General features: G+C 43.7%; 1 protein-coding gene and 1 long non-coding RNA gene across 3 annotated transcripts in view; one reads left to right on the top strand and one right to left on the bottom strand.

The window, feature by feature from the left end:
• Nucleotides 1-444: 444 nt before the first annotated feature.
• On the bottom strand, nt 445-15,793 carry LOC130355604 (uncharacterized). Its single transcript, XR_008888594.1, has 3 exons — nt 15,654-15,793; nt 8,467-8,523; nt 445-572 (listed from the first exon to the last, which is right to left on the bottom strand). It is a non-coding gene; the product is annotated as an uncharacterized LOC130355604 (long non-coding RNA).
• Nucleotides 15,789-25,468, top strand: part of SEL1L3 (SEL1L family member 3) — a 119,708-nt gene continuing 110,028 nt past the window's right edge. Inside the window, exon 1 of one of the 2 annotated variants that reach the window (XM_056555929.1) lies at nt 15,789-15,849. The gene's annotated coding sequence lies outside the window, so the exon portion shown is untranslated. Of the gene's footprint in view, nt 15,936-25,468 lie in introns of both variants that reach the window. The other variant, XM_056555919.1, reaches the window with a different exon arrangement.

The following is a 25,468-nucleotide window of genomic DNA, read 5'->3' as shown; positions in this document are numbered from 1 at the left end:
GTAAAAAAAAAATTAAAAAAAAAGTGTGGAAATGCGGTGCATCAATGGTTTTGCAACTCAGACTTTTGTCCTATAGTTTTTTTTTTTTGCCAAACTTGCTTACTTAAACGACTTTGCAATGGTTGTGATTTCTCATGTGAAAATTTTCTCCAAAATGTTCCAAACTTTGTCACAGGGGGCTCCAAATGTCGCAAACCAATACAGGCAAACCTTGCAGGTACAAATCTTGCTTACAACAACTTAACAGAAGCAAAAATCCCATGCATGTGCGCCAAATTTATCACAACACACAAGACTTTTGAGAAATTACACGTCACTTGAGCCTCTTAGTTTCAAAAATGTGTGTGGCTAAAACACACAGTAATATATCTCCCCATACTATTTATTTATTTAAGAAAAAAATAGTTATGGTGACCCATTGTTATATTCAAATGTTTCATTAAATAAGCCAAAAATTCTAAAGTTTATTACATATGTACAAAATCCATGAAGGCAACAGCTCCTTACAGGTGGAATACTTGATTAAGTTCAATTTTACTTCTTAGAGAAAGGGTCGCTCCACACCTTCAAACCTAAAATAGGGATAAAACAAAACAAAGGGGACAGATTACTCATTATCTATTTACAATCTGGTGTTAAAAAACAAACAAAAAAACTGTATGGATGAAAAAAAATTAGGGGAACGAAATTCATATTTTTTTGAACAAAATTTGTATTAATTTTAGATCAGGGACCAATTTATGTGAGCGGGCAGGGACATAAAAATGTAGCCGGCTAATATAAAGGGGTTATCCGGGAAAAAACTTTTTTTTAAATATCAACTGGCTCCAGAAAGTTACTTATGAGCTTCTGAAGTTGAGTTGTTCTTTTCTGTCTTGCTCTCTGATGACACTTGTCTCGGGAACCGCCCAGTTTAACCCCTTCAGGACGGAGCCCATTTTGGCCTTAAGGACCGGAGCGTTTTTTGCACATCTGACCACTGTCACTTTAAACATTAATAACTCTGGAATGCTTTTAGTTATCATTCTGATTCAGAGATTGTTTTTTCGTGACATATTCTACTTTAACATAGTGGTAAATTTTTGTCGATACTTGCATCCTTTCTTGGTGAAAAATCCGTAAATTTGATGAAAAATTAGAAAATTTAGCATTTTTCTAACTTTGAAGCTCTCTGCTTGTAAGGAAAATGGATATTACGAATACATTTTTTTTGGTTCACATATACAATATGTCTACTTTATGTTTGCATCATAAAATTGACGTGTTTTTACTTTTGGAAGACACCAGAGGGCTTCAACGGTCAGCAGCAATTTTCCGATTTTTCACAAAATTTTCAAACTCAGTATTTTTCATGGACCAGTTCAGGTTTGAAGTGGATTTGAAGGGTCTTCATATTAGAAATACCCCATAAATGACCCCATTATAAAAACTACACCCCCCAAAGTATTCAAAATGACATTCAGTCAGCGTTTTAACCCTTTAGGTGTTTCACACGAATAGCAGCAAAGTGAAGGAGAAAATTCACAATCTTCATTTTTTACACTCACATGTTCTTGTAGACCCAATTTTTGAATTTTTACAAGGGGTAAAAGGACAAAATTTTTACTTGTATTTGTAGCCCAATTTCTCTCGAGTAAGGACATAGCTCATATGTCCATGTAAAGTGTTCGGCGGGCGCAGTAGAGGGCTCAGAAGGGAAGGAGCAACAAGGGGATTTTGGAGAGTATGTTTTTCTGAAATGGTTTTTGGGGGGCATGTTACCTTTAGGAAGCCCTTATGGTGCCAGAACAGCAAAAAAAAAAAACACATGGCATACCATTTTGGAAACTAGACCCCTCGGGGAATGTAACATGGGATAAAGTGAACCTTAATACTCCACAGGTGTTTCACGACTTTTGCAAATGTAAAAAAAAAAAAAAAATTTTTACCTAAAATGCTTGTTTTCCCAAAATTTTTTTATTTTTAAAAAGGGTAATAGCAGAAAATACCCCTAAAAATTTGAAGCCCAATTTCTCCCGATTCAGAAAACACCCCATATGGGGGTGAAAAGTGCTCTGCTGGCGCACTACAGGTATCAGAAGAGAAGGAGTCACATTTGGCTTTTTGAACGCAAATTTTTCTCTGGGGGCATGCCGCATTTAGGAAGCCCCTATGGTGCCAGGATAGCAAAAAAACCCCCACATGGCATACCATTTTGGAAACTAGACCCCTCGGTGAACGTAACAAGGGGTTAAGTGAACCATAATAGCCCACAGCTGTTTCACGACTTTTGCATATGTAAACCCTAACCCTACTTTTTTTTTTACCTAAAATGCTTGTTTTCCCAAAAATTTTACATTTTTAAAAAGGGTAAAAGCAGAAAATACCCCCCAAAATTTGTAACACAATTTCTCCCGAGTACGGCGATACCCCATATGTGACCCTAAACTGTTGCCTTGAAATACGACAGGGCTCCAAAGTGAGAGCGCCATGCGCATTTGAGGCCTAAATTAGGGATTGCATAGGGGTGGACATAGGGGTATTCTACGCCAGTGATTCCCAAACAGGGTGCCTCCAGCTGTTGCAAAACTCCCAGCATGCCTTGACAGTCAACGGCTGTCCGACAATACTGGGAGTTGTTTTGCAACAGCTGGAGGCTCCGTTCTGGAAACAGTGGCGTACCAGACGTTTTTCATTTTTATTGGGGAGGGGAGGGGGGCTGTGTAGGGGTATGTGTATACGTAGTGTTTTTTACTTTTTATTTTATTTTTTGTGTTAGTGTAGTGTTTTTAGGGTACAGTCGCACGGGTGGGGGTTCACAGTAGTTTCTCGCTGGCAATTTGAGCTGCAGCAGAAAGTTTGCGGCAGCTCAAATTTGCAGCCTGATACTTACTGTAATCCTCCGCCCATGTGAGTGTACCCTGTACGTTCACATTGGGGGGGGGGGGGGGGGGGGGGGACATCCAGCTGTTGCATAACTACAACTCCCAGCATGCCCGTTGGCTGTCGGTGACTTCTGAGAGTTGCAGTTTTGCAACAACTGTAGGCACACTGGTTATGTATCACTGAGTTTGTGACCTAACTCAGTGTTTCACAACCAGTGTGCCTCCAGCTGTTGCAAAACTACAACTCCCAGCATGTACGGTGCATGGTGTACGGTGACTGCTGAGAGTTGTAGTTTGCAACAGCTGGAGGCACACCGGTCGTGAAACACTGAGTTAGGTAAAAAAAAATTCTGAGTTTCACAACCAGTGTGCCTTCAGCTGTTGCAAAACTACAACTCTCAGCAGTCACCGACAGCCAACGGGCATGCTGGGAGTTGTAGTTATGCAACCAGCAGATGCACAACTACAACTCCCAGCATGCACTTTAGCTGTTTGTGCAAGCTGGGAGTTGTAGTTAGACAACAGCTGAAGGTACACTTTTCCATAGAAAGAATGTGCCTCCAGCTGTTGCAAAACCATAAGTCCCAGCATGCCCATAAGGGAATGCTGGGAGTTGTGGTGGTCTGCCTCCTGCTGTTGCATAACTACAGCTCCCAGCATGCCCTTTTTGCATGCTGGGAGCTGTTGCTAAGCAACAGCAGGAGGCTGTCACTCACCTCCAACGATCCAGACGCTGCAGGTCAGTCCCGCCGCCGCAGCTGCTCCTGGGGCCCCGATCCCAACAGGGGCGCCGGGGATCGGGGTCCCCAGCACCCGGGGTGCACGTCCCGCACCCGCTCACGTCCTCCAGAAGAGGGGCGGAGCGGGCGCGGGAGTGACACCCACAGCAGGCGCCCTGATTGGTCGGCCGGTAATCCGGCAGACGAATCAGGGCGATCGTGAGGTGGCACCGGTGCCACCTCACCCCTGCAGGCTCTGGCTGTTCGGGGCCGTCAGAGACGGACCCGAACAGCCAGTAATTCTGGGTCACTGGAGACCCGATTGACCCGGAATCGCCGCAGATCGCTGGACTGAATTGTCCAGCGATCTGCGGCGATCGCCGACATGGGGGGGCATAATGACCCCCCTGGGCGATATGCCGGGATGCCTGCTGAACGATTTCAGCAGGCATCCGGCTCCGGTCCCCAACCGGCTAGCGGTGGGGGCCGGAATTCCCACGGGCGTATGGATACGCCCTCGGTCCTTAAGGACTCGGGATTCAGGGCGTATCCATACGCCCTATGTCCTGAAGAGGTTAAAAGCAAAACCCCATAGCAAACCTCTTCTAAACTGGGCGGTTCCCGAGACACGTGTCATCAGAGAGCACTTAGACAGAAAGCTCATAAGTACTGGAAGGATTAAGATTTTTTTAATAGAAGTAATTTACAAATATGTTTAACTTTCTGCCACCAGTTGATTTAAAAGAAAAAAGGTTTTCACCGGAGTACCCCTTTAATACAAAGTTTTACAAAATTATTTAAAAAAAATTGACAATTACATGGCCCTTTTATCCATTTTTAAAGGGGTTATTCAGGAAAAACTTATATATATATATAAGTTTTTCCTGAATAACCCCTTTAAAAATGGATAAAAGGGCCATGTAATTGTCAATTTTTTTAAATAATTTTGTAAAACTTTGTATTAACCCGATAAAGACCATGGACGAGTATAGACGTCCAGGTTGGCGGCCTTTCCCGCACCTGGACGTCTATACTCGTCCATTCTTCTCGTGGGTGCTGCCCAGTGCACCCACGAGATCGCGGCAGGGACTCGGCTGTAACACACAGCCGGGACACTGCTGCACTGCCAGGACCGAAGTAAACTTCGGTCCCGGCAGTTTTAACCCTTACAGCCGCGGTCGGAAGTGACCGCGGTCTGTAAGTGTTATGACAGAGGGAGGGAGCTCCCTCTGTCTCCTCTGCAGCACCCCGCATCGCGATCGCGGGGGGCTGCGTGTAATACGCGGCTGGCCGGGGCCTGCCGCACTGCCGGGAGTGAAGTCCACTTCACTACCGGCAGTTTAACCCTTACAGCCGCGGTCAGAAGTGACTGCGCGCTGTAAGGAGTTCTGACAGAGGGAGGGGGCTCCCTCTGTCTCTCCTGCAGCACCCCGGAGCATCGTGGGGTGCTGCTGCATACCTGTGCAGCCGGGGGTCCTATAAAGACCCCCAGGTCTGCCCTGGGTATTGCCTGCTAGTGAAATATGCTGCCTGCTAGTGAAAACTGGCAGGCAGCATATAACTGCAATGCTTTGGAATACTAAGTATTCCAAAGCATTAAAAAGTGTAAAAATAAATAAATAAAAATAAAAGTGTAAAAATAAATAAAAATGTAATAAAAGTGTAAAAATAAATATATATATATATATATATATATATATATATATATATATATATATATATTAAAAATACATTTATTAAATGAATCTAATAAAAAAAAAAAAAAAAAAAAAAAAGCATAATGTGTAGGATCGCATTGGCGGACATCCGCAGGATGTAATATGCTGCGGATGTCCGCCACGTGATCCTACACATTATGCAGCAGTCACGGTAATGAGCTCGCTGCTGCGGCTGGGTAGCTTTGTGCGTCCACTCATAGCGGCGGATTTTCCGCCAGCAGTCATGAGCGGACACACTGAGCTACCCAGCCGCAGCAGTAATGGATATATTCGCCATGAGCGGGTGCTTATTCCCACAACATGGCGGATATATCCATCAGGAGCCTTAACTGTCACAGACAGACGTGTTATACTGCCAGCCAACCAAGGACCAATCAGAGTGGTCCCTGGTCCAGCCAATAACTTGTAGGGGTGCGGTATATAAATGGGGTCACTTGTGAGGGGAACTGTTTTGCCCTGAAAGCCAAATGGCGCTCCTCTCCTTCCGAGTCCTACCACGCGGCCAAGGAACCATATATGGCCAAAGCGGGGGTATTTCCGAACATGGGACAAGCAGCTAAATAAAATATAGGGTGCATTTCTTTCAATATCAGAAGTGATGTACAAAAAATATGCCCCCCAAATGATGCATTTGTGAAAAATTGCAATTTTCGAATTTTTAACACTGACTTTGTAATAATTCCTGCCAAAAAACAATGGTGTTAAAATACTCACTGTACCCCCTAGCGAATACCTTGAGGGGTCTAGTTTTTAAAATGGGGTCATTGGGGGGGGGGGGGGGGGTGTTCCTATGTTCTACTACCTTTTAATTTCTGCAAACCTTGCATAGCACATAAAAAATATGTACTTTTTAAATTTTCAAAATTTCAAGTTAAATTGTTAGGGTTCTAACTAATTTAAAATGTTAATTAAAAACTAAAAAATAACGTCAAAATAAAGTAGACATCTGAAAGTATAAGTTTCATAAACTATTTGGTCAGTAAGTATAAATATATGCAACCAATTAGTGTTAAAATAGCAAAAAATCTAATTTTTTGTAAAAATTTCATGATTTTTTGCATTGTAAAAAGAAATACAAATTATATTGGCTTACTTTTACTATGTACATGAAGGACGACTTGTGACAAAAAAACAATGTCAGAATTATCGTGATTGGCAAAACGTTACCAGAGTTATTCTCTAATAAAGACAGACATCCCCGATTTGAAAAAACAGGCCTGGTCTTTCAGGGGCGTACAGGTTTATTTGCATTGGTCCTTAAGGGGTTAAAGGGGTACTCCGGTGAGAACCTTTTTTCTTTTAAATCAACTGGTGGCAGAAAGTTAAACATATTTGTAAATTACTTCTATTAAAAAAATCTTAATCCTTCCATTAGCTGCTGAATGCTACAGAGGAAATTCCTTTCTTTTTGGAACACTGATGACATCATGAGCACAGTGCTCTCTGCTGACATCTCTGTCCATTTTAGCAACCATGCATAGCAGATGCATAGCAGATGCATAGCAGATGTATGTTAAGGGCAGCATGGTGGCTAAGTGGTTAGCACTGCCGCCTTGCAGTGCTGGGGACCTTGGTTCAAATCCCACTAAGGAAAACAATAAATAAAGCGTTAATATTATTATAATAACGTCCGCAGAGAGAACTGTGGTCGTGATCAGAGAGCATTCCAAAAAGAAAAGAATTTCCTCTGTAGTATTCAGCAGCTAATAAGTAATGGAAGGATTAAGATTTTTTAATCAAAGTAATTTACAAATATGTTTAACTTTATGCCACCAGTTGATTAAAAATAAAAAAAGGTTTTCACCGGAGTACCCCTTTAATAATGTATTTTAATAATGTGTTTTATAAAGTGTGTGATTTTTACTACTTTAACTTTATTCTCTCAATTTTTGACATTTAAGTACTACTACTACTCCCAGCATGGAACAGACTGTTCCATGCTGGGAGCTGTAGTACCTGCACTAAGACAAATTACAGAGGGTGTCCTTTATAATCTGTAGAAGTGGGCAGCACACCACACTTCTCTGCAATCCCTGCTCTGAAATGTACTCCGCTGTGATATGAAGTTCTCTTCACATCAGATTCATATTGGCGCTAAGAGTTGTGATTGGCCGGATTGTGCCAGCCAATCACAGCTCTCAGCGGCATATGAATTTGTGATTTGAAGAGAACGTCATATAACAACGGAATAGTGCCGGGCAGGGGAGCAGAGAGGTGCGGTCATGCCGCCAGCTTCTACAGATTATAAAGGACGATTGCAACAGATGTCAGGAGTGACACCTGCTGCGATCTGTCCATTAGTGCCATGTTGGGAGCAGCAGTACCAGCAGTAAGTGACAGATCACAGCAGGTGTCACTTTTGACACACGTTGCAATCATCCTTTATATTCCTGAGATGCGATCGCCACTCTGCAGCGCTCCGCATCTCTGCTTTGTCCTCCGGCCAGTGATATGAGCGGTGATTGGCCAGCACCATCTGGCCATGTTTTTTTCTTCTAGACTGCCCAGTGAAAGGATTAGAAATGAATAGCTACATATTTAGCCCATTTGGATGAGGCAAATTTTAGTTTTTGCATTTTTTATTTAACCTCCTCTCATTCTAATAGCCATAGGAGGAATTGTTTGGTGCATGACCAATTGTACATTGTGAAGACATCCTTCATTTTAGCACAAATTCTATGACAAACCCCCCAAAATTTTATTTGTGGCCTGAAATTATTTAAGAAAAGTTTGCTAAATTTGGGAACTTCTTACTTCTCTAGCCAATCACTGCACAGTCCAAACTATCATATACTCCTCTCTGCTATGACACGACACAGTACTGGTGAAAGTACACTGAACAGGCTTGTGAAGTGCTGGGCTCATGAGTTCACACAGTACAAAACTATAGAAGGTATGTGGGAGGGCGAATGGGCTACTGATACACTGGGTTAGTGCTATGTAACACAGCAGGACAGCAAGAAAAGGGTTACCCTAAGTACTGACAAAGCTGGCACTGTGCTGGGGATGATTTACACAATACAGTACTATATATGGAAAGCTGCGGCCCCATTCTGAAGATTATATGGGAGGGGGTGTCTCAGCGGTCAGACCCCCAAAAGTTAGACACTCATTGCTTATCCTGGGAGATATGGAAAGCTACTCCATTATGTGATATGTATATACCTGGAGGCTGCACATTTTCCTGAATGACTCCTGCTCGGTTAACTGCTTGTTCTTGCTCTAGGAAAAAAAAAAAAAGGCATAGGGATGTTAGAGCATAGGATTACAGGGTGTCCAGAAGAAATGTCAAATGAAATCCACATTGCGTTCTTTCCCCGCCACAGAAGTCTAAAGAAATGTTTGCATGTGCCTCGTTTGCTGCTGATTTTCCTACCCATTGAAGTCAATAGGTAATAAAATCAGAAGAATACTACATGTGTGAACGTACCCTAAAAGGAGGAAAAACACCAAGATTTCTTCAAAAAACGCCATACCCTCATGGGATTTTAGAAAACTAGCCCTGAGCCTATAAAAGGCAAAAGAAAAAATTCTGTGTGGGTCTTTTCCTGAAAAAAAGCCAAGTGGAATCCCAGCCAGCCCAGTATTCCTATCTAAACCTTGTGGGAGAAAAGCAACAATGACACTCTGGTCCTCATAGCCCAGCCCCCCACACTAACTAATTTTCTGGACCTGCCTGCTGGACAGTCAGCAGGAGTTTTAAAACTCCCGGGTCATCTCTGCATGTGCCAGAAGTCCTACAGACTTGCATGGGACGTCTGACAATAATTCCACCCTCACATAAGTGGAGAGGTTAGGGTTGATAAATCGTGCAGCCCCAATGTCTACTAAAAATATAGCAGAGTTGAATATTAAAAAAAAAAAAATACACAATTAAATAGCGATGAATATCAAACAGAAATTTAATTTTGGCGGCCCAGACCAGACACACATCAAGAGATATATACATTTTATCCCGTGCGTTTTTCCTCATTACAAGTCAGTAGAGTAGAGAGTAGGAATGACATCATATACTTTCCTATTGATTCACAGGTAATATCTGGCCACAGCATTTTTGGTCTAAAAACACCATATGAGCATGGGTTTATTTTTTTTTTAAATCCATTCCCACCATATGACATATTTACGCCATGGGTGGAAAAGTATTAATGCGAAATGACCTATTTAACAGCAGCCAAGATTCACGACTAATACCTGAATTCGGTGATCGCTGTACACCATAAAAACCTTTAGATCCCACTATCAAAGTTGATCATGGGATCTATAAGTGAAAATGACTGGTGCTGGTGAGTAAGGCTGCATTCACACCTAGTTTTCAGCCTAAGGTTGCTCATCCAGCTGGAGGAGGGGAAAACCAGGCGCTCCTGTACCCCAGCCGGACAGGCGCTGAAATCCATTTACGGTACTTGACAGTGACTCCGGCCAGCTCATTTTTGACCCGTATCCGGTTTGTAACCGGACCTAAAACCGTAATATGGTAAAAAAAAAAAACCACAATTTTGTAAATTTTGAGGGCTTCCGATTATACTCCGTGCACTTTTCGGGAAAAATTATACCTTATATTTATTCTGTAGGTCTATATGATTAAATGATACCCTACTTATATAGGTTTGATTTTGTTTTACTTCTTTTAAAAAAAAAATTTTTAACTTTTTGTACGAAAATTCGTATGTTTAAAAAATGTCCGCTTCTGACCCCTATAACTTTTTTATTTTTCCGTAAATGGAACTATATGAGGGCTCATTTTTTTGCGCCATGGTCTGTAGTTTTTATCGTTACCATTTTTTGCTTTGATGGGACTTTTTGAATTTTTTATAAATTAAAAAAATACGCAATTCTGGACTTTAGTTTTTTTTTATATATATTTATTTTTATTTTTTTTTATTTTTTTTTTACACATTCGCCATTAACTGTGCTGTTTAATTAATGTTATATTTTTTATAGCGCGAACATTTACGCATGTGGCAATACCACGTTTATGATTATTTTTGTTTACATATTTTCATTTATTAACCTCCCTGGCGTTATGATTATGTCAGGAAATTTGTACCAAAAGTGGTACAATTTTTTGCATGGAAATTTGGCATTATGTATTGTACCTACCCATTTTATTCCCACCGCCCATTTCACATCCCCCTTGTCACATTCTTCCCCCTCCATGTCACATTCCCCCCCCCCCCTTGTCCCATTCCCCCTGTAACATCCCCCCCATGTCACATTCTTCCCCCTTGTCACATCCCCCCCTTGTCACATCCCCCCCCCCTTGTCACATTCTTCCCCTTTGTCACATTCCCCCCTGTAACATTCTTCCCCCTTGTCACATTCTTCCCAACCCTGTCACATTCTTCCTCCCTCCATGTCCCCTCCCCCCCTTTGTCACATTCATCCCCCTTCTCATTCGGCAGCAACACACACACTAGGTTTGCCGGGCAGATTTCAAACCTAGTGTATTTGCTGCCGAACAAGTCCTTTCCCCTTCAGCCAATCACTGGCTTGACATGTGACACCACTGCGGCCAGTGATTGGCTGAAAAGGTCCTACAAAGTGAATAATGAAGAGAGGACACCCCAGGCCGCACGGAGGGGAACGGCATCTGCAGGGAACGGGAGTAGGTGAGTCTTTTACACTTAGCTCAGTGTTTTTTCTAGCAGGGTGCCTCCAGCTGTTGTGAAACTACTCCTCCCAGCATGCCCGGACAGCCTTTGGCTGTTCAGGCATGCTGAGAGTTGTAGTTTTGAACAGCTGGAGGCACCCTGGTTGGGAAACACTGACTTAGTATCTAGATTTGTCTTTACCTGCTCTGGCCGGCCCCCGCCACGGGAGCCGACCAGAGCAGATAATCGCATGTTTTCCTGGGGGGCCGTATCGCAAAAAGCAAAAATCACGATTCGATTGCTTTTGCAATATATTGTACCCCGGCAACTCTGCAATGCTACCTCGAGCGTGACTCGGGGTTACCGCTCCTGGCAGGGAAAATGAACCCAGAGTCACGCTCAGGATAACCGCTAAGAAGGTTAAGGAAAGGGTTAAATCACTTTTTTTTTATCACTATTTTTTAGTCCTTATACACTTGATTGCATACACTGTTCATACAATGTTAGCATTGATCAGTGTTATCGGTACGCCATTACTCCAGCCTGCTTAGGCTGAATGGAGCCTTGAAGAACCCATCGGATGGTGAGTTGGCAGGTAAGGGCCCTCCCACCGTCCTCTCAGCTGATCGGGACATCGGGATTTCCCTGTGATGATCCTGATCAGCTCTGCTCAGCTGTTGGGAGTGTATTTCCAGCACATTTGACACCGCAATGTCAGTGTCCGGCATTAGCTGCGGTTCCTGGCTGCTGAATAAAAGAAGAATTTTAGAAGGAAAGGAGGGGGGAAAAAATGCAAAAATGAAACTGGCTTTGTCCTTAACCCCTTAAGGACCGGAGGTTTTTCCGTTTTTGCATTTTCGTTTTTTGCTCCTTGCCTTTAAAAAATCATAAATCTTTCAAATTTACACCTAAAAATCCATATGATGGCTTATTTTTTGCGCCACCAATTCTACTTTGTAATGACGTCAGTCATTTTGCCCAAAAATCTATGGTGAAGCGGGAAAAAAAATCATTGTGCGACAAAATTGAAAAAAAAACGCAGTTTTGTAACTTTTGGGGGCTTCCGTTTCTACGTAGTACATTTTTCGGTAAAAAATGACACCTGATATGTATTCTGTAGGTCCATACGATTAAAATGATACCCTCCTTATATAGGTTTGATTTTGTCGGACTTCTGGAAAAAATCATAACTACATGCAGGAAAATTAATACGTTTAAAATTGTCATCTTCTGACCCCTATAACTTTTTTATTTTTCCGTGTATGGGGCGGTATGAGCGCTCATTTTTTGCGCCGTGATCTGAAGTTTTTAACGGTACCATTTTTGCATTGATAGGACTTATTGATCACTTTTTATTCATTTTTAAATGATATAAAAAGTGACCAAAAATGCACTATTTTGGACTTTGGAATTTTTTTGCGCGCACGCCATTGACCGAGCGGTTTAATTAATGATATATTTTTATAATTCAGACATTTCCGCACGCGGTGATACCACATATGTTTATTTTTATTTTTATCTACACTGTGTTTTTTTTTTATTGGAAAAGGGGGGTGATTCAAACTTTTAATAGGGGAGGAGTTAAATGATCTTTATTCACTTTTTTTTTTTTCACTTTTTTTTTGCAGTGTTATAGGTCCCATAGGGACCTATAACACTGCACACACTGATCTTCTATGTTGATCACTGGTTTCTCATAAGAAACCAGTGATCAACGATTCTGCCGGATGACTGCTCATGCCTGGATCTCAGGCACTGAGCAGTCATTCGGCGATCGGACAGCGAGGAGGCAGGTAGGGGCCCTCCCGCTGTCCTGTCAGCTGTTCGGGATGCCGCGATTAGCTATCCCGAACAGCCCGACTGAGCTAGCCGGGAACTTTCACTTTCACTTTTAGCCGCGCGGCTCAGCTTTGAGCGCGCGGGTAAAGGGTTAATAGCGCGCGGCGCCGCGATCGGCGCTGCGCGCTATTAGAGGCGGGTCCCGGCTTCACTATGACGCCGGGCCCGCCATGATATGACGCGGGGTTACTGTGCAACCCCGCGTTATATCAGAAGAGCAGGACCAAGGACGTACCGGTACGTCCTTGGTCCTTAAGGGGTTAAGGTCAAAATGGACTGAATCCTGAGGTTAAGGTGCAAAGAATAAAAATTTAAGGGGTACTCAGGTGGAAAACTTTTTTTTTTTCTTAAATCAACTGATGCCAGAAAGTTAAACAGATTTGTAAATTACTTTTATTAACAAATCTTAATCCTTCCAGTACTTATAAGCTGCTGTATATTACATAGGAAATTATTTTCTTTTTGGATTTCTTTTTCTGGTGCTCTCTGCTGACACCTCTGTCCGTGTCAGGAACTGTCCAGAGCAGGAGAAAATCCCCATAGCAAACATATGCAGCTCAGGACAGTTCCTAAAATGGACAGAGGTGTCAACAGAAAGCACTGTGGACAGACAGATAAAGATTCCAAAAAGAAAATAATTCCCTCTGTAGTATTAAGCAGCTAAGTAGTAATGGAAGGATTAAGACTTTTTAATAGAAATAATTTACAAATCTGTAACTTTTTGGCATATTGATTTAAAAAAAAAAAAAAAAAAAAGTTTTCCACTGGAGGAGTACACCTTTAAGTGTTAAGTAGGGATCGACCGATTATCGGTTTGGCCGATATTATCGGCCGATATTCACGATTTTGGACATTATCGGTATCGGCAATTACCTTGCCGATAATGCCCCGCCCCGGCCAGAGACCACCGCTGCCGCCGCACCATTGCCTCCCCCATCCCCGGTTTTATAATGACCTGTTCCCAGGGTCCGCGTTACTTCTGGCTCCTGTGGCGTCCTGCAAAATTGCTGTGTGCTGCTCAATGACGAGTGACGCCCTCAACGCGACGTCACCGTCAGTGCGCACAGTGACAGCTCAGGACGCCGCCGGAGCCAGGAATAGCGCGGACGCCAGGCAATTATAAAATCGGGGAGGCAATTGGGCAGCGACGGTGGTTGGACTCAGGACCCCAGGACAGGCAGGGGGGAGAGTAGCAGGTAGCAGCAGCGGTCTCTGGCCCCACAAAAGCCGCTGCAGTTCATTGATTTTACCTCTTGGGGATGCAGGGCGTACGCCCTGCATCCCCGATCCTTAAGGACTTAGGGCGTACCTGTAGGCCCAGAGCCCGGTACCGGTGTTTAAAACGGCCGTGACCCCGCATCACACCGGGTCGGTCCCGGCTGCTTTTCATAGCCGGGACCCTGGGCTAACAGCGTGCAGCACTGATCGTTGTGCCACATGCTATTAACCCTTCAGACGTGGCGGTCAAAGTTGACCGCCGCGTGTGAAAGTAAACAATTCCCGGCAGCTCAGTCGGGCTGATCGGGACATCGCGATAAAATCGCGATGTTCCGATCACCTGGGACGCAGGCGGAGGTCTCCTTACCTGTCTCCGCGGCGTCCGATCAGGGTTTGATTACTCCAAGCCTGAGCTACAGGCTTGAGCAATCGAGCCCCTATCTGACTGATCTGTGCAAAGCTATGGCTTTGCAGGGATCAGCATAAGAGATCAGTGTGTGCTGTGCTATAGGTCCCTATGGGAGCTATAACACTGCAAAAACAAAGTGAAAAAAAAAAAGTTAACAAAAAGGTCATTTAACCCCTTCCTAAGGAAAGTTTGAATCACCCCCTTTTCCCATAAAAAAAATAAAAAATAAACATATGTGGTATCGCCGCGTGCGGAAATGTCCGAACTGTAAAAATATATCGTTAATTAAATTGCACGGTCAATGGCGTACGCGCAAAAAAATTCCAAAATAGCGTATTATGGAATTTTATGTGCAAAATTGAAAGCGTTATGATTTTTAGAAGGTGATGAGGAAAAAATAAAGATGCAAAAACGGAAAAACGCCGTCCTTAAGGTGAAAATAGGCCCTAAGGGGTTAAAGCGCTTTGGTGGGTGGGGTGGGGAAGGAGAAGTAGCTGATAACTTATACTGATATTCCGGTATAAATTATCGGCTATCGGCCCTAAAGTTCACAGATTATCGGTATCGGCCCCAAAAAAACATCAATATCGGTCAATCCCTATTTTTAAGGTTAGCAGTAGTAAAATAAAACCAAACCTATATAAACTGCTTATCGTCGTAATCATATGGATCTACAGAATAACGATAATGGGGGAGATTTATCAAAACCTGTGTAGAGGAAAAGTTGACCAGTTGCCCATAACAACCAATCAGATCACTTCCTTCATTTTTGAGAGGCCCTTTCAAAAATGAAAGAAGCAATGTGATTGGTTGCCATAGGATACTGGTCATGTATTCCTCTGCACAAGTTTTGATAAATATTCCACAATATGTATTTTTTAATATAAAAGTACACGTGCAAAACACCCAAAAAGTTGCAATTTTTGTTTTGTTTCCCCCTATAACGCAGACATTTCTGATATATATGAAATGTAATATATAATAACCAGTACATGGTAAGGACATGGTAAACTGATATCTACTAATTCTAAGGCCTTGGCAGCAGAGCTCGCACTCCACAGACCGAAGCCCTGACGCTTCCCAGTCACTCAAGGTCCCCGCAGGTACAGAACCCAGCGGTCACGTGATCCCCGCACTGCACAGCTGCCACTCACTGTACTCGTCTATGTGCGTCATCGGGCGGTAGTATATGGGGTACAGAGCGGCTACCACCGCTGCCATGAACCCCCCAAATATCAGCACCATCCTGCCGCTCTTGCCCATGATTGCCGCTCACTGCAAGGTCTAAATACCACGTGATCTGGGACCCGGAAACTGTGTGAATCTAACGATAACTGTGATTGGACGGCGCTTTAACGCGTCTTCCAATTGGCTGGTTCTTCTGCGCTGTCATTTCACGCCAGGACACGGATGTTTGTTATGGTTGAAAAGGAGCTCACCACGTGCCCATACACCTGACTTAATGACAGTTGCCCATAGCAACCAAGCGTACTGCTGCTCATTTTTTCAGAGGGCTTTTTTTTTATTTTATTTTTTAAATATTAGTAAAGTGAAAACTGCACGCTGATTGGTTGGTATGGAGTGCTGCTCCACCTGACATATACATACTGGGGGGGGGGGATCCTTTAACCCCTTAAGGACCCAGGGTTTTCCGTTTTTGCACTTTCGTTTTTCCTCCTTACCTTTAAAAAATCATAACTCTTTCAATTTTGCACCTACAAATCCATATGATGGCTTATTTTTTGCGCCACCAATTCTTCTTTGTAATGACATCAGTCATTTTACCCAAAAATCTACAGCGAAATGGGGAAAAAAAATCATTGTGAGACAAAAAAATTTTTTAAACGGCAGTTTGTTAATTTGGGGGCTTCGGTTTCTACACAGTATATTTTTCGGTAAAAATGACACCTTCTCTTTATTCTGTAGGTCCATACGGTTAAAATGATCCCCTACTTATATAGGTTTGATTTTGTCGTACTTCTGGAAAAAATCATAACTACTTGCAGGAAAATTTATACACTTAAAATTGTCATCTTCTGACCCCTATAACTTTTTTATTTTTCCGTGTATCTAGCGGTATGAGGGCTAATTTTTTGCACCGTGATCTGAAGTTTTTAGCGGTATCATTTTTGTATTGAACGGACTTATTGATTGCTTTTTAGTCATTTTTTTCATAATGTAAAAAGTGACCAAACATACACTATTTTGGACTTTAGAATTTTTTTGCGTGTACGCCATTGACCGTGCAGTTTAATTAATGATATATTTTAATAATTCGGACATTTCCGCACGGGGCGATACCACATATGTTTATTTTTATTTACACTTTTTTTTTTTAAATGGGAAAAGAGGGGTGATTCAAACTTTTATTAGGGAAGGGGTTAAATGATCTTTTTTCACTTTTTTTTTCCCACTTTTTTTTGCAGTGTTATAGCTCCCATAGGGGACTATAACACTGCGCACACTGATCTTTTACATTGACCACTGGTTTTTCATAGGAAACCACTCATCGATGATTCTGCCGCTTGGCTGCTCATGCCTGAATCTCAGGCACTGAGCAGTCATTCGCCGACACCAGGAGGCAGGGTAAGGGACCCTCCTGCTGTGTCTCAGCTGTTTGGGATGCCGCGATTTAGCCGCGGACATGCCGAACAGCCCCCTGAGCTAACCGGCATTGTTTTACTTTCACTTTAGACGCGGCATTCAACGCCGCATCTAAAGGATTAATAGCTGGGCGGCACCGCGATCAGTGCCGCACGCTATTAGCCACAGGTCCTGGCTTTTGTTAGAGGCTGGGCCCAACCCGCTACGACCCGCTGTGGCCCCGCGGTATAGATTGGGAGCGGACTCAGGACGTGTCGGTACATCCTGGGTCCATAACAGGTTAAAATTGTGTGCATCTGCTAAGGCTATGTTCACATCACGATTTCTCCATCCGACTTGAGTACACGATTTTATAACTTAAAGTCGGATATAAAGTCGGATCCATTGACCTCCATAAAAAAAATTGGATCCATTACACACATCCGATTTGATCCGCATCCGATTTCACACGATTTTTGTTCGGGTCTGAAATCAGATTTGTTTGGGTCTGAACAAAAATCGTGTGAAATCAAATGGAGAAATTGTGATGTGAATGCAGCCTATGGAGACGGCACACAAAGGGGGAACTTACAGAAAAGTAGTGTTAATGAGGGTACAATGACACTGCATTCCTTCCCCTATTGGCCGTATCCATTTGTATCCCGCCAAAAACTGGATGCTGTCATACACCAGTTATGAGTCCGCTTCAAATATCAGATATGTCCCAAACTTAGTCACTAGGGGTGACTCCGTTCAGCCATAGTTGTAAATGGGGTGAGTATACGTCAGCATCCCATTTTCGTCAGGATGCCAATGGATACTATTAGCAGGGCCAGGAACTCGGCATGATAATAACATAAGTTATTTTGTTCCGTCATTTTCTTTTTGGGTGGTTGGTCAGTCGCACAGCTTTTGATAACTGCAGTGCAAAATAAATCTTCACTTTGAATGATGGCAACCTCCCTGAGTGAAGGCTTTTATGTCTGTGGCACGTCATTTTTTTCCCAAGTGTGGTCTGGCTTCACATGGCTGTGCGCCCAGGAGGACCACTGTGCCCCAACGTAATGCACCTGAGATCAAAAGTCGCACTTAATATATTGTTATCAACTGCAAAAGTCCAAACCCAAAGTCTTCTAAACTAGAGCACTTTCAAACTTGCTCTACCCAAAAAGTCGCAAGATATGTGCACAAAAAGTCCCTGCGACAAACATCTGCAAAGAAAAGACACCTCCTTCTGCGATCGGAATTACGAGCGGTGAACATCAGTCTAAATGGGTCTTCTGTGAGACCTGTTCACACTGAGGAATTTCAGTGGTGGGCAATTCACCACTGAAATTGTTCAGTGCAAAGAAAGAACATGTTCATTCTTTGCGTGGAAGTCCGCGAGCACTGCATAACTGTCAATGGTGACGGTGCAGTGCCACGCGGTCCTACTGCCGCCAGATGGAATCTCTGCTTGCGGAATTCTGCGAGCGGAGATTCCACAGTGTGAACGTACCCTTAGGGTCTATTCACACATACACTATGCTGCGCATATTTACTGCTGCTGCATATATGTGCAGGATACTGTACATGTGAATAAACCATGGGTGAATTTTGTGTGGATTTTCTGTAGCATATTTACTGTAATAGTCGCAGATTTGCAGTTTTTCTAGCAGACCCACTTAGGCTAGATTTCCACACAGGTTTTTTTCTGGCATTTTTTGGAAAACTGCCAGTGCAGCTGTTGAGCCAAAGTTAGACATGGATCCAGTAGGAAGAAGTATAAGTCCTTCCTTTATAGTTCCTATTTCTTTTCACTCCACTTCTGACTTTGGCTCAAAAAATGCAGTGGCAGTTTTCCAAAAAACGCTGGAAAAAAACCTGTGTGGAAACGTAGCCTAAAGGTAATGGTTGAAAAATCTGTTGCGGTTTTTCTGGAGCAAATACATTGCAGGAAATCTGCACAAAATCTGCCCATGTGAACGGAGCCTGAAGGCATAACATAAAGAACGTCTCTCTCTTCATGCCTGCTATTTAGCTTTCAAGTAAAAAAAAAAAGGGAGTCAAAATATGTGAATAATGGGGGAAATTTATTATTACAGCAGATTTTTTCACAATGCGAAACCTGTTAGGTGTGGTTTTCCCAGTTGTTGTGCGCCTCACTTCATACATTTGCGCAAATGACAGAAAGCCCCTGAATAGTGCAAAAAAGGGTGAAAAGTTCACACATCCCCGTGCCAGCCAGTCGTTGGAATACAACTGCGCAAAAAATATTTAATGCACATCAACTACGCATCCACCTACCTTGCCTTTTTGAAGCACACAGCAAGAAAAATTACAAAACCAGCGCAGAGAGCATAAAAACAGCACAAAATTTGATTATAAGTCAATGCCCAAAATAAAAACACTGCGCACTCAAATTTTGCAGGTGCATGCCAGTTCATATATTACTCTCTGAGGGTCTATTCCAGTGTTTTCCAACCAGCATTCCTTCAACTGTTGCCAAACAGTTGTAGTTTGGGAGTTGTAGTTTGGCAACCAAGCCAGAAACCCAGCGGACAACCAAGCAAGAAAACCAGCGGACACCATTAAAGTCAATGGGGTACGTCAGGCTATGTTGGTGTCCATTGTGCAGGTAATCCTCCTGCTCTGGGTTTTTCCTTTGTTTTGTTTTCTAGATGCAGAAGATAAACAAAAAATTTAGAACATATCCTAAATATTATTTTCGATGCTAGCTGCCATAAGTGGATCCATCTGGGGTCAGACAGCATGGTGTACCTGTACATTATAGATTGCCTTGCATAAAGGCTCCATGGCATACAGGTACGTCATGATGATTGCGCGGGCACAGGAGATTGGCAGTGACTGTTAGTGGCCTACTGCACACCAAAAATTCAATGCACACCAACCAATGCATCTCCTTACCACGCCCTCTTGAAGCACACAGCTAGAAAAGTTGATTATAAATCAATGCGCAAAATAGAAACACTGCACACACAAATTTTTCATGTGCACACCAGTTGATATATTACTCCCTGAGGGTCTATTCCAGTGTTTGCCAACCAGCGTCCCTCCAACTGTTGCCAAGCTACAACTCCCAGCATGTCCAGACAGCCTGCGGCCAGCATCCCTGCCTCCGTCCCCTCTGCTTCCATTTGCCCACCCACCGTGGGAAGATTCATGAAACCCCCTTTGCCCATGTGAATGCATAGTGTGCGGGCATATGGGAGCAGAGGGGACGGAGGCAGGAATACTGGGATCCAGCGAGACCGCATCTGTGCCAACATAGGTGCAGGGGCCTGGGTAGGCCTAAGCCAACCTAACTGGCAGGTAGTACCATCATAACAGGGTTTTAAGCGCAGATTCCACATTTGTTAAACACTGTATTGCTTTCTTAACTAACTTGAAGGCATGTTGCTGTGGTGAACCAGGAGAGTTGTGGGGTCTGCGGTGTTGCGGTGTTGTAAGTGCAGGGTCTGGTGGTATTAACCCTTAGATGTTGTGACGCCAGGGTGAGGTTTGCTTAGTGTTAATGGTCCTACCGCCAACCGTCCCAGAAACGGCTGGGAAAATAACGGAATGTCCACAGCAGACTTTATGAATAAACTGAAGAGCTTTACTTGAAGATTTTATGCAACAGTCTTCATACATAACAGTCTCTTAAGAGATAACCGGAATGCAGGCTCCTCACAGGTTTTGCTGGGTCTTTGAAGCAATGAGCTTTGATGCAGGCCACTGTGCTACTAATTATAATATTTTAGCTGGTAGCAGTCACACAGGATTTGATAGATTGAGCTTTGTAACTCACGGTTTAGTGGCTGCAGGTTCTTAGGCTTTGGCCTAGATGAATTGAGATTTCTGCTGAGATGTTTGTGCTTCTTTAGTGTCCAGGAGATGAGAGAGAGAATTTAGTGGCTTATATAATAAGGGGCTGGACAAAGCTCATTGGTCCGCAAACCTGTAAGTCCTAAACCCAGTGAACTCTGGGTACATCACATGAGCCTGGAAGATCCTTGAACAATAGTACATTACAACTGTACATCACGTGACCCGGGAAAGGTCCTATACATATATATCTCCTATACATTAATATTATCTTTATATATTAAACAATATATAATCTATATCAGGCGAACAGGGGCAAGCCCTGTAGGAGAGCCCTATGGGAATAAAGGGACTCTGGCTGAGGGGACTTTAGACAGGGACAGGACCAGGTCCTGTACCGGGACACCCCATTGCTATTCTGCAGTAGGGAATGTAGTAGATCAAGTCCTGCAGGAATGCATGGGAACGGAGTCCCGGCACTTTTTCCACAGCAGAAACACAGTTTCCATTAGCAGGAAGGATCAGCCCTTGAGTGAAAATCTTCCCACACTTTTTTCTCCGGGATTTGAGCCCTGAGTAGATCCTTCTTTTAAAGGTAAGGGGGTATGTTTTGCATCAAGTGTCAGACTGAAGTAAACTGTAGTATACAGGTTCAACTCCTTGAGTTCACCAGCGGGAAACACGTTAGTAAAGCAATAATGCCAGCATCTATGGTGATCTAGGACATCTGTGAGGGCAGTAAGGGGGAGAGTTTATTGTAAGGATTTTTGGTAGTCTATGGGCGTCAAATGGTTAATTTTTAGATACCTGGTGGAAGATGGTGGAAGGATTAATGTGTGTGATAGCCTAGGGAAGTAGGGTATGGGGAGTGTAGCTGTGCGGTGTCTAAAGGGTGCTTGTTAACCCTTGCTATTCGTGACACCAGGGTGGGGGCTCCTTAGTAATGCTTGTCCTACCGCCACCCTTCCCAAGAGCGATAGGGAGGTAGATAATAATGGAATGTCCACAACCAGAGAGTTTGCTGAAACAGTTGTAACTTGAACGGAAGATTTTACGGAAGCTTCATAACCGGAACAGTTGCTATACATGCCAGCTTTCTTTGGAGATTGACAAAGGTTGGGACTTTAGCAGTTTAGAGTCTTTAGGTTAATATGCACTGTTCCACAGGATTTAGGGGATTTAGTTGCGGTCCAGTTGTCACGCTAGCTTTAACGGGGGTAGTTTAGAACTCACAGTTTAAGTTCCGCTGAGGCCGGTAGGTTTTCAGGCCTAGCGTGTCTTTGCAAGTTGCGCAGATCCGTCCTGCTAGTCCGGCATCCAAGAGAGCAGCAACCCAAGAGAGAGATAATTGGCTACATCTCCCTTATATGGGCAGGGGCTGGACTAGTGCTAATTGGTCCAATACTTGTGTCAATCACCATTACAAAGGATAATGGGTAACACGTGACCCAAGGACCTCCAAAGGTCCTCCAACATACCATAGAGGATATTAACATGGTCACATGACCGAAGGTCCTGCGACGCTAAACAAGGTAAGTGCTATACATTATATTAAATAAACGTTATAATGAAATATATACATATATCAACATTATAGAATTAGAGTAGAGAAGAGATGACTAGGGGCTGTCCCACCTGGGGGACCCTACCTGAGCGTAGTTACTCTGACTTTGGGGACCATCACACTAGGAATGTTATGCAATACGGTACCGGGACACCACAAACCCCCTTACTTAAAATAAGTCGGCCTCAACGTCTGTCCGCTAAGACAGAGGGATGAAGTGAAGGTCGGCTAATAACCTTATAAAGCTACTTAACTTTTTCTGAGGTACATACATTTGCTTGGGTAAACTCATGAACAGTATTGTTAGGCTCATGAATTTAGTAACAGGATGATAGTATTCACATGAGATACATCCTACTTAACATTTTTAAAGCTTAGACATTTTGAATCTCACTATACATTTTTGCCATTTTAGTTATCTGTTTAGTACACTGAGAACTTTACTGGCTTGTCTGAGGCTTTCTAGCAATAAACTGGCTACTAGGGTCCATTGGCTACACGCTCGTATCACTAGAACACAACAGATAAACCTTACCTAGGTTACCTTTTTATTGTGTGTATTATTTTTAGCTTGCAAGATCACCTACTGTCCAGGCAGGGCATCTCGCACATATAGGAGAGAGAAGAGTTAGTGTACATAACAGTGGCAGGAATTGGAAAATGACATTAGCTACAATTCCCAAAATATTTACTTGAGTGTGAGATATTTTTTGTTGTTGTTGTTTGGTCTACTAAATTTAAGTGAGGTAAGTACACTTAAGTGATTATTTTGAGGTACTATGTGTGTAGTACTATGTGAGAGGTCAGTCTTGATATCTTAGGGGTAGTTTTCCCTGAGTAGACATTTGAGACGGTGTTAGTGATGGGTGACAAAAATGTTATCCTCAGAGGAGCTGAGAAAGCCACCTACTAGCAACTACTACAACACCTATTATTAAATTTTTTTTATGTACACATGTACAAGGCTAATTTTTCCATGTACAATAACCATTTACATTGAGTTACCTTAGCACAAATATTTATTAAAACACTCCAACAGGGTTCAGGTGCATTCACCTGATAAGTGCAATTTTTTGCGAAGAATGTCGCGTTACTATTGAGGTATATACATGTAAACAGACGTGCAAGGATCAGCAGTCCACCTGCACTAAAAGTCCAAATTTCACGGCTAGAGCTAGTAGCCGGGCACACACTTACGAATCTCCTACCGCTAGGAGTCTCTTGGTCTAAAGACCAGGCACAAAAGCTTGACGGTTACGGTTTCAACTTGAACAGTCTTAGCATAGTCCTGCTAGGCACATTTCTTAAACGTTGCAGAAAGTCTGTGAAGACAAAAAAAACTTTAAGACAAGAATAGTGTCACAGTTCAGACGAAACTCTGGCGATGACGTCCTGCTCCTCGTCTAGAGCCTCTGCCCCTCTCAGGATCACGAGCAGGCAAAGAGTTAATGTGGCTCTCCCACACCACATTAGTAAGGATAGAGTGTGACACTGTAGGATTGAGACTAACAGTTGGTGGTGGTTGATTCGGCCCCACCTCCTCATCGGGAGTGGGCTGCAGCACTTTAGTTGGTACCTGGTGGGCAGGCCAAACCTCCGCATCGGGAGTAGGCCTAGGTACATTGGTTGGTACCCGCTGGGTAGGCCAAAGCTCCTTAATAGTAGTAGGCCTGGGTACTTTGCTGAAGGTAGAAGGAAGTGACTGCTGCTGTAGTGATTCCTCCTCCGGTTCATAGGTGGAGGCATCAGTAGCAGGCCATTTTGACCTCAGCTGGAAGGGGTCCGCTTCCCAATCATTAGAAGGAAAGTACTTGAACGGAAGCTGAGTTGGAGCAGCTGGTCTGGTGACTGCAGCAGCCCACTCTCCTCGCAGGCCCTGGACGGGGGTGTACTCCACTATCTCACCCACCTCCAGGGAATGGAACTTTTTGTGGAGATATGACCTCTGTACAGCTCGCCGGTTTACGAGGATGGTATAGCCGGTGTGGCAATCAATGAGGGTACCTTAAACTCTGACCTTGTCGATCTTGGCCACGGTTGCTCTACGACGTTCCAAGGGCTTCTCCCCTTCTCGGGGATGATCCCACATGCGGATGAAGAGTGCCTCCAGCTCTTTGGTGTTTTCTTAATAGCGGATCCTCTCGTCATGAGGCAGATGAACATGTTTAGGAGCATAAAGTTCTCTCTGTCGGGCTTTTAACTTTTCCATCAAGTCGACTATTTCGGCCTCTGGCGAGCCCTTACCCTCTGTGCCTTAGGGACCAGTGAAAGAGGCTTCCCAGGCAGGGGTTGAAGAACATCGTGCATGTACTGGATCAAATCAGGTTCGTCCCCATTGGGGCAATTTTGGTGAGCATGGTCGTGCACTGTGCAAAGTGGACAGGGATATTTCTGGCTCGGGCTGGTGTAGAAAGAAAAGGCAGCCTCTGATGGTGTACTTACAGAGGATTCCTCAGTTGGGATCTCCGCCCACGAACCCCATGTCCGGTGATGAGGGGACAATCTCACCGGTGAGGGTGCTCCAGATTTCTCAGCGACTTCCCCTGGAGGGGTATCCGGCCAGTCGTCGTTAGAGATGAGCGAATCGAAGTTGACAAACCCGAATTCGTTACGAATTTCATGAAAAATTCGATTCGCAATGAATACGAATATCGCCGCGATTCTATCGCACGAATCGCTTCATTAAAGGGAACCAATCATCAGATTTTACCCTATATAATGCTTGGCAAAGCGTTATATAGGGTAAAATTTTTATTTTCACCATTCCCGGGGGACGTTCCTGCCCCCAGGGATGGTGAAGATATGAAGTTATAAACTAGTCGACGCCGCCGTAAGTAGTCACCTGGGCGGGGAGCTCTTCTCATCTACTCCCGTTCTTCGGCCTGGAGCGACGCCCCCTCCGCTTGATGGGCCGCATCATCACTCTGCTCCGTCTGTTCAGTGAGCGGAACAATGACGCGGCCCATCAATCAAGCGGAGGGGGCGTCGCTGCCGGCCGAAGAACGGGAGTAGATGAGAAGAGCTCCCCGCCCAGGTGACTACTTACGGCGGCGGCGGTGACTAGTTTATAACTTCATATCTTCACCATCCCTGGGGGCAGGAGCATCCCCCGGGAATGGTGAAAATAAAGATTTTACCCTATATAACGCTTTG

This window comes from Hyla sarda, chromosome 1 (genome assembly GCF_029499605.1).
Source record: "Hyla sarda isolate aHylSar1 chromosome 1, aHylSar1.hap1, whole genome shotgun sequence".
NCBI lineage: Eukaryota > Metazoa > Chordata > Amphibia > Anura > Hylidae > Hyla > Hyla sarda.
Note: the sequence above shows the minus strand (reverse complement) of the source record. Positions and strands in the feature narration are given on the sequence as shown.